The sequence below is a fragment of the Diadema antillarum genome, unplaced genomic scaffold, assembly GCF_040938485.1.
Source record: "Diadema antillarum isolate AM-2024a unplaced genomic scaffold, OU_Dant_1.0 seq00000657_RagTag, whole genome shotgun sequence".
In the NCBI taxonomy this organism is placed as follows: domain Eukaryota; kingdom Metazoa; phylum Echinodermata; class Echinoidea; order Diadematoida; family Diadematidae; genus Diadema; species Diadema antillarum.
Genome location: NW_027271569.1, coordinates 64072 through 70751, shown reverse-complemented (window position 1 = coordinate 70751; position 6680 = coordinate 64072).

Below are 6680 nucleotides of genomic sequence, written 5' to 3'. Positions count from 1 at the left end.
TTAGTTTGTGAGGGGGGGGGGGGGGGGGGGGGGGGGCATTGTATCATTAAATTGTCATTATCGGTTACAATGCTGTGCTTGCATAAACAGTATCCTGGATGTTTCTAGATGAAGGTCCGGGAAGGGTAAACTTGTGTGCTTGTGGTGTGAAAATTTTCTTCTCATCCTTATCCAAGCTGAATAGAAAGATAGGATAATGATCAAAATTTATGGACTCTTTGAAAGTTAATGAGGATACATACATGCCCATGTAGTGTTTTCACAAGTGCAGTAGCATAGATAGGACCCATGTGTGTTTGTATGTGTGGGTGGGAGGGTGTCTGTATGTGTGTGCAAATTCATTCTCTGCTCAGCTTGAAAGTTCACATCACACACAAAACTGCATTATTAGTGTGCATGTTGTGTTAATGGGCTCTAAATGAGTATTCACTGGCAGATCTTGTGACACAAAGGAGTGAAACCAAAGCTAGCAATATTTTTAGCCATCAGAATTTTGGGTGAAATGTGAAATTCACTCCATAATTTCCGATTTCGACTTAAAATCACCTCCAAATGGTGGATCAAAAAAGTGAAAATATTCTTCCAATCTTCTTTCTTGGCATCTCTCTTGAGTCAACCAGAATGTGAAGAAGTCCTGGATTTCTTATGTAAATGTGAACTTTGACCCATGTAGTCATAGAATATGTTCCGAAACAAGTGATCCACCATCATATTAATGTTACAGTGAGCCCATTTATATCTCTGTCCAAGGCAACTGCATGCCCCCCCCCCCCCCACAACACACACACACACATTGCAAACATATAAACTTACAACCTAATCACTTGCATACAAATAGTATAAATCAGGTCACTGCAAACTAATAAGAATCATTTGTTTTCCATCTTTGATTTGATGTTAATGCAAGACGGGGATAAAGCTTGGTTTGTTATGGTTTGTTATGAAATCAAAGCAATGTGTGTATAGTGAGACAGTAAAAAATTGTCACACAGAGAAAGCCTGTTATAATGAGCTCGCTTAGAACAATGTACTGCTCTTCACAAGGTGAACTCAGTGGCACCATTTTTACTTTACCATATTTAGCTGGTCTTTTTTGTTTGGGGTTTTTTGTTTGGCGTTTTTTGTTCACCTACCAGGTGCTGGTCAGAACAAGGTAAGATTGGTGGTCCCGGCAACCTCATTATGACAGGACATGCCAATTTCTGGCAGTGATAAGATTGGGACTGTCGAGTATTTCAGTTTGCACAGTGGAGAGATGATTTTGTGCTCATTGGAGGGGAATTCTTGTTCTTAAATCATATGCTATTCCAACAGCTCTTTTTCATTTGTTCGCTAGCGTTCTTTTTTTTTTTTTTATTCGTCCATCTGAAAAGAAAATACCAGATACATGTATATCTGTGTGGCTATTTTAGTGAGAAACTAAAACTTTCATATTTTTTTCTTTTTTTATGCAACAGCTTATCATACATTCATGATGTGATGTTTGTCATGTTATATTAACCCCAGTAGTTTATCTTTAAGCTGTAGACATAACTGATTTTCATCATCTTCATTTATTATGTACATTAATAATTGTCTGCACTTAACTGCTACAAAAAAAGTGAAAAAAATACAAAATTATAATAGAATAAAGTCACATAGCATAATTTTGCTAAGTAACCCATTCGTATGCTTGTGGTTTCTTGCTTCTGATTTTGTTCTCCTTGAAGGTACGTCAAGGTCGTGTCAAAGAGAGAGAGATATATGAGAGATTGAAGTTTACACCACAAAATGCAAGGGCTTATGTCTTTTGTCGTCATTGCAGCACAATCCTCTTGCGTTTCCTGGTCTGTATGTGTAGAGTGTCATCCTTGGGATTGCATGTATGTGTGTGTGGATGTGTGTGTGCGCGTGCGCATGTGTGTGTGTGTGTGTGTGTGTGTATACTTAGCATCTCACAAAGATCTTTGGAGTGGGGATCAAAGAGCCTTCTTTCCCCTTCCTCCTTGCCCCACCCCCACTGCACCCAACCCCACCCTCAAAACATGATCACACAAACATGCACACACATTACAAGCTGCCAGAGAACGCAAGTTTACGAGTTCCAATGACCAAAATTTACCATTTTCACTCCAACACTTTTTCACCCTACAGGCACTCCGACTAGACCGAAAAAATCTCAAAAGGCGGCTAACAACACGGCTGCCACATCATGTGTTGTGTTTATTCATGTCCCCATGGAAATAAACAGCGATAATTACATCAGCAGCGTTGTACTGGATGGATGTCACATGACCTGCTTAAGAAATCTTTCTCATATTTATTCCACCATCAAAAAATCTACACTTTTTGTCTCCTGCTTACGACAAAATTTTATCAATTCATGTCCGTTATAGTTGAAGTTGACCTCACATACATACATCATCAAATCAGTACACTACACAATTAATATTTTTTCTTGAAAATGTTCATCATTGTAAAGCAGATATTTTTTTCTTCACCATTTCTTATGCAAATACAGAGAACATATCTGTACAGGTACATGAGGACATAATAGTTAATAACTAACAAACACACTAGAGCCCAAGAATGACAAAGTATTACGTTATCCAAAATTGCTGACTTTTCTTGTCAATGTACCTATATAAATTCAATCTACTGTTTGGTACAAATTTTGTGGGGGAAAAAAAAAGAAAGAGAAAGGGGGAAAAATACTATGCATGCTCTTTCATTTTATACATACCCACCAACAAAGAATCAAGCCCTTAAGCCAGCAATCTTGGAGAATAGTTAAAACAATAATAATAATAATAATAATAACTTGAAAATGCATTTGCAAAACAAAAATTCCTCTGATCTGTGAATAAAGAAAATGGCTACTCTTCTAATTATTATATAAAGAGTCATCTATCTACCTGGACAGCAGTGAAAAAAAAAAAAAAAAGATTTGAAAAATAACTTCCAAACCATGAAATTTCTTCTCAAAAATTTCGCTGGGGGAAATTTTACTATCCTCATTTTGTGTTCCTACTTGTGGCAATGAAAGGAATATATGCTACACCTACTATTTCACAAATGCTGTAAATAATTATCTATATCATGTTATACATATTAACAGTATATATATAAAGAGAGTTACATGATGCAAAAGTGTAGACTGGTTCGGTGACGTGAGACAATCTTCATATATCGATAAAAGATGGACAACCATGTTACCGTCTTTGGATAAGAGGAAAAAACACAAACAAACAAACGGGTGAGATAACTCGTGAAAGATTTGTTTCCTTTTAAGTTAGATTTCACAGCAAGAAGACATAAATAGCAGGTAAAATATTGGATGCATAATTCTTGGGCGAATGCCATAGTAACAGCAACATTCAGAAACCGTCCCTCTCCATCAACTACACCAGTAGAACCCAGGTGCCCATGACCACTACTGGTCCCTCTGGAGAAAGAGATCACACGGGGAAAAATAGCCAGCAAAAAAGGAACAAAAAATATAGGAATTTCTCAACAAACCTTGTTTTGTCAACATTGAATATCTATGAACAAAGAAGAAAATATGTATCTAAAGATAGAACTGAATGACAGGTTGAAATTTGAGAAGATTTAGCTTCCAGAATATCGGTTCACTCTTCGTTTAATTTTTGAGTTTCTGTTTTTTATTTTCAAACTGTAAGGATAGATGGATTGTCTGAAATACGATTCACATTTATTCGAGCACCATCGACTCGCAACTGGCGCTGCATCCTTGGAAATAAGTACGTACAGGCTCAGATTAAGTTTGTAAACACTGTGGAGACTGCCAAGAGGTATTATATGAAGGGAATGCAGATATAGGGAATACCTTGTGAAATTCTACCAAAAGATTTCCGCTTCTACGACATCCCTAAACTGCACTCCTTCGCACACTCGCCGACCGGGATGAGTAGAGGGGCCGGTTCAGCGAGCGACGACCGAAGGATCTGTTATAATCAGGAGCTACGATGGAAGCCCTTTTCACTTGCTCTACGCGACACTGTCTGTTAAAAAAGGCCAACGACTTGCTGGTGAAAATTCCGTTTGCTATCATCACGGAAGTGCTGGCCACTCGAACACGGGAGAAATGGGGGGGGGGGGGGGAGGATAGGATAAAGGGAGTCGGAAATGGGTGCTTGTAATCTTCATAGAACCTGCATCTGTGTAATCTTCTTCTTCTTCAGGCAAATGCCTCTCGGAAACTCACAAGGAAGGCTCACGTAATGGACAAAACCCAACGCAATTAGGACAAATATAAGAATGGGGGAATGAGTAGACCACATTTGAGAGTGTGGTCCATCACAGATATCAAAAATGGCAAAGATTCAGCACACTTTCTGCGCATCTGCCGCCCCAAAGACATGGCCAAATCTTAACAGGGGCGACAAGGCCATGCCATCAAACAAAAATATTTTCAGAAGAGATAAACGCAACTAACTTCAACTGGGGTTCAGAGGGGTGCACGAACTAAAATCTAAGATTCACAAGCTACATTTTCCTCTCCCAGAAACTGTTTATAAAATGAGAAGAAATACTGCCTGGGTCACTATAAGTCGAGCATACATCACCAAATTGTACAATGGGCAAAGTGCGGCCTATAATAAAGAAAAACAACAAAGAAAAAAAAACAAATCACCCAAAAGTGGGAATACAAGTAAAGGAACATGTCCTCCTTAAAACAAGCAAGTTCATCTTTCTCTCTTAGCCTACACATGCACCTGTGCCTTATTCAAAGAAATGTGCCACATATCACTTTGTCCAACTTGTAAAGACAAGCAACCATTACAAGTTACTGAGAAGTTAGACATACATCCATTGAAGTCAATTATATGTGTCATCCACCCACAAGAAATACAGCCTACTACCCAGTATCAAAATCTTTTTTTCTTTTCATTATTTAAAAAGATGAACTATAATATATATAATATCTATATATATGCAAAAAAAAAGAAGAAGATAAATTAAAAATCCATCCAATATCAGAGCTATGTGCCATATATTGATAAATTAAAATCATGTCACATAGCTGCTACTTTTACTCTCTCTTTCAATAATTTTTACAGCATTTTGTTGAACGATGGAGAACGAGGATGAACCAATGACGATGACAAGTATGAGATCACTGCGGAAACAAAAACAGGAAAGAAAAAAGAAGAAACACAGCCATGCTGCGATCCGCCGCAAGTCTCCTCTGGTGCAGGGGGAAAGTGGGTTATCAGAGACGGCACAATCTACGGATTTTCTATTATATGCCACGGTCACTGTACAACAAGATTCAATGTGCACTTCTTTCCATGCAATATTTCATATTGAATGCAATGTACATTTTGGTACTGTTCAAATAAATGCAAAGAGAGAGATAGAGATAGATAGACAAGAGATATAATTAGTGACAAAACCCACACTGTCCCCTTCCTGTACAAGAACTCGGAACGAAACAAAAAAAGAAAAAAAAAGAAGATAACAATTAAAAAAAATCTCATATCAAATACAAGATCGGCAATATAAAGTCATGTTTCACCACTACATAGTTAAATATCTAATTAGTCAACATCAATCAAGTCTTGTGACAATGCCGAGACACAACAGATTAAGAGCCGAGTCACACTTATTTCGCATGGACCGAGCGCTTGTGCTGGGTCAGCACGACATCATCTCACATCCGAATTATGGAATGGTACAAACGTGCAGTTCAACTAATCATCATCATCATCAATAAAAGACCTCCAACATCAAGAGACTCGGAGGAACAGAGTTAACTACGTAGACAATTGACGAATTGCCCCAAACGGTCAGACGTGAATATGAGAAGAAAAAAAATTACCAGATTATATATTACAAAGTATTTTTTGAAACAAAACAAGCTGCTTTGTGTGCATATCTAATTACGGTTCTACCACTTGGTCTACTCGAGTTCAATTCACAATCTTTGCAATGTTTAGTACACCAAGTCTCCCGTTCTGCTTTGCAGATTTTATTATTTCTCATTTTCCTGCCCTTTTGATTCTATTTTTTTTTCATTTTCTAGAATCATTTTACTCAATGTTACTTGAATTTTCCTATAAAATAAGCCATCTTGATACACAGCAAATGGGGATCAGAATTCAAGCAGGTTCCTGTTGAACAATGACGGAGGAGGACTTTACCTATCAACTCGGGCTAGCCACAAGTTTTGTATCTTGCTTTGCCATGTATACCAGGTCATGCCCTTAGAATACCCATGCAACAGACAGGCTAATTCTCGGAATGCAGTCGCCACAAACCTCAGCAGCAGGAGGATGAATGAAGAGGAGGAAAAGAAGGCAAGGGAGGAGACCAAGCCAGCGAAAATAAGATTCCCACTGTGAGAGATGCACATTTTCAAGAGGAAAGAAAACAGTCGGCCAGGAGCACCCAAAATCTGGCCGCCAGCCAGACCCCGGAAGGGCAGTCTTGTGTGCCACAGACCTGACCATTATCATAATAAGCCACCCACACATTTCTTCTTCCTGATTACTCTGTCCACAGATGAGTGACTTGTACATTCATACAATTTGTACCTTTGCAGATTTTGTTTTTGCATGTTTCATTCCCACACAGGCATCCTAAGTAGATTCAGTAGGTGTCTTATATGTCTCTCTGTTTTGCGAAGGGGAGTTTGGGCGTCGGTACTGAATTGTTATGAAGTCCCTTGAAGACGTGAG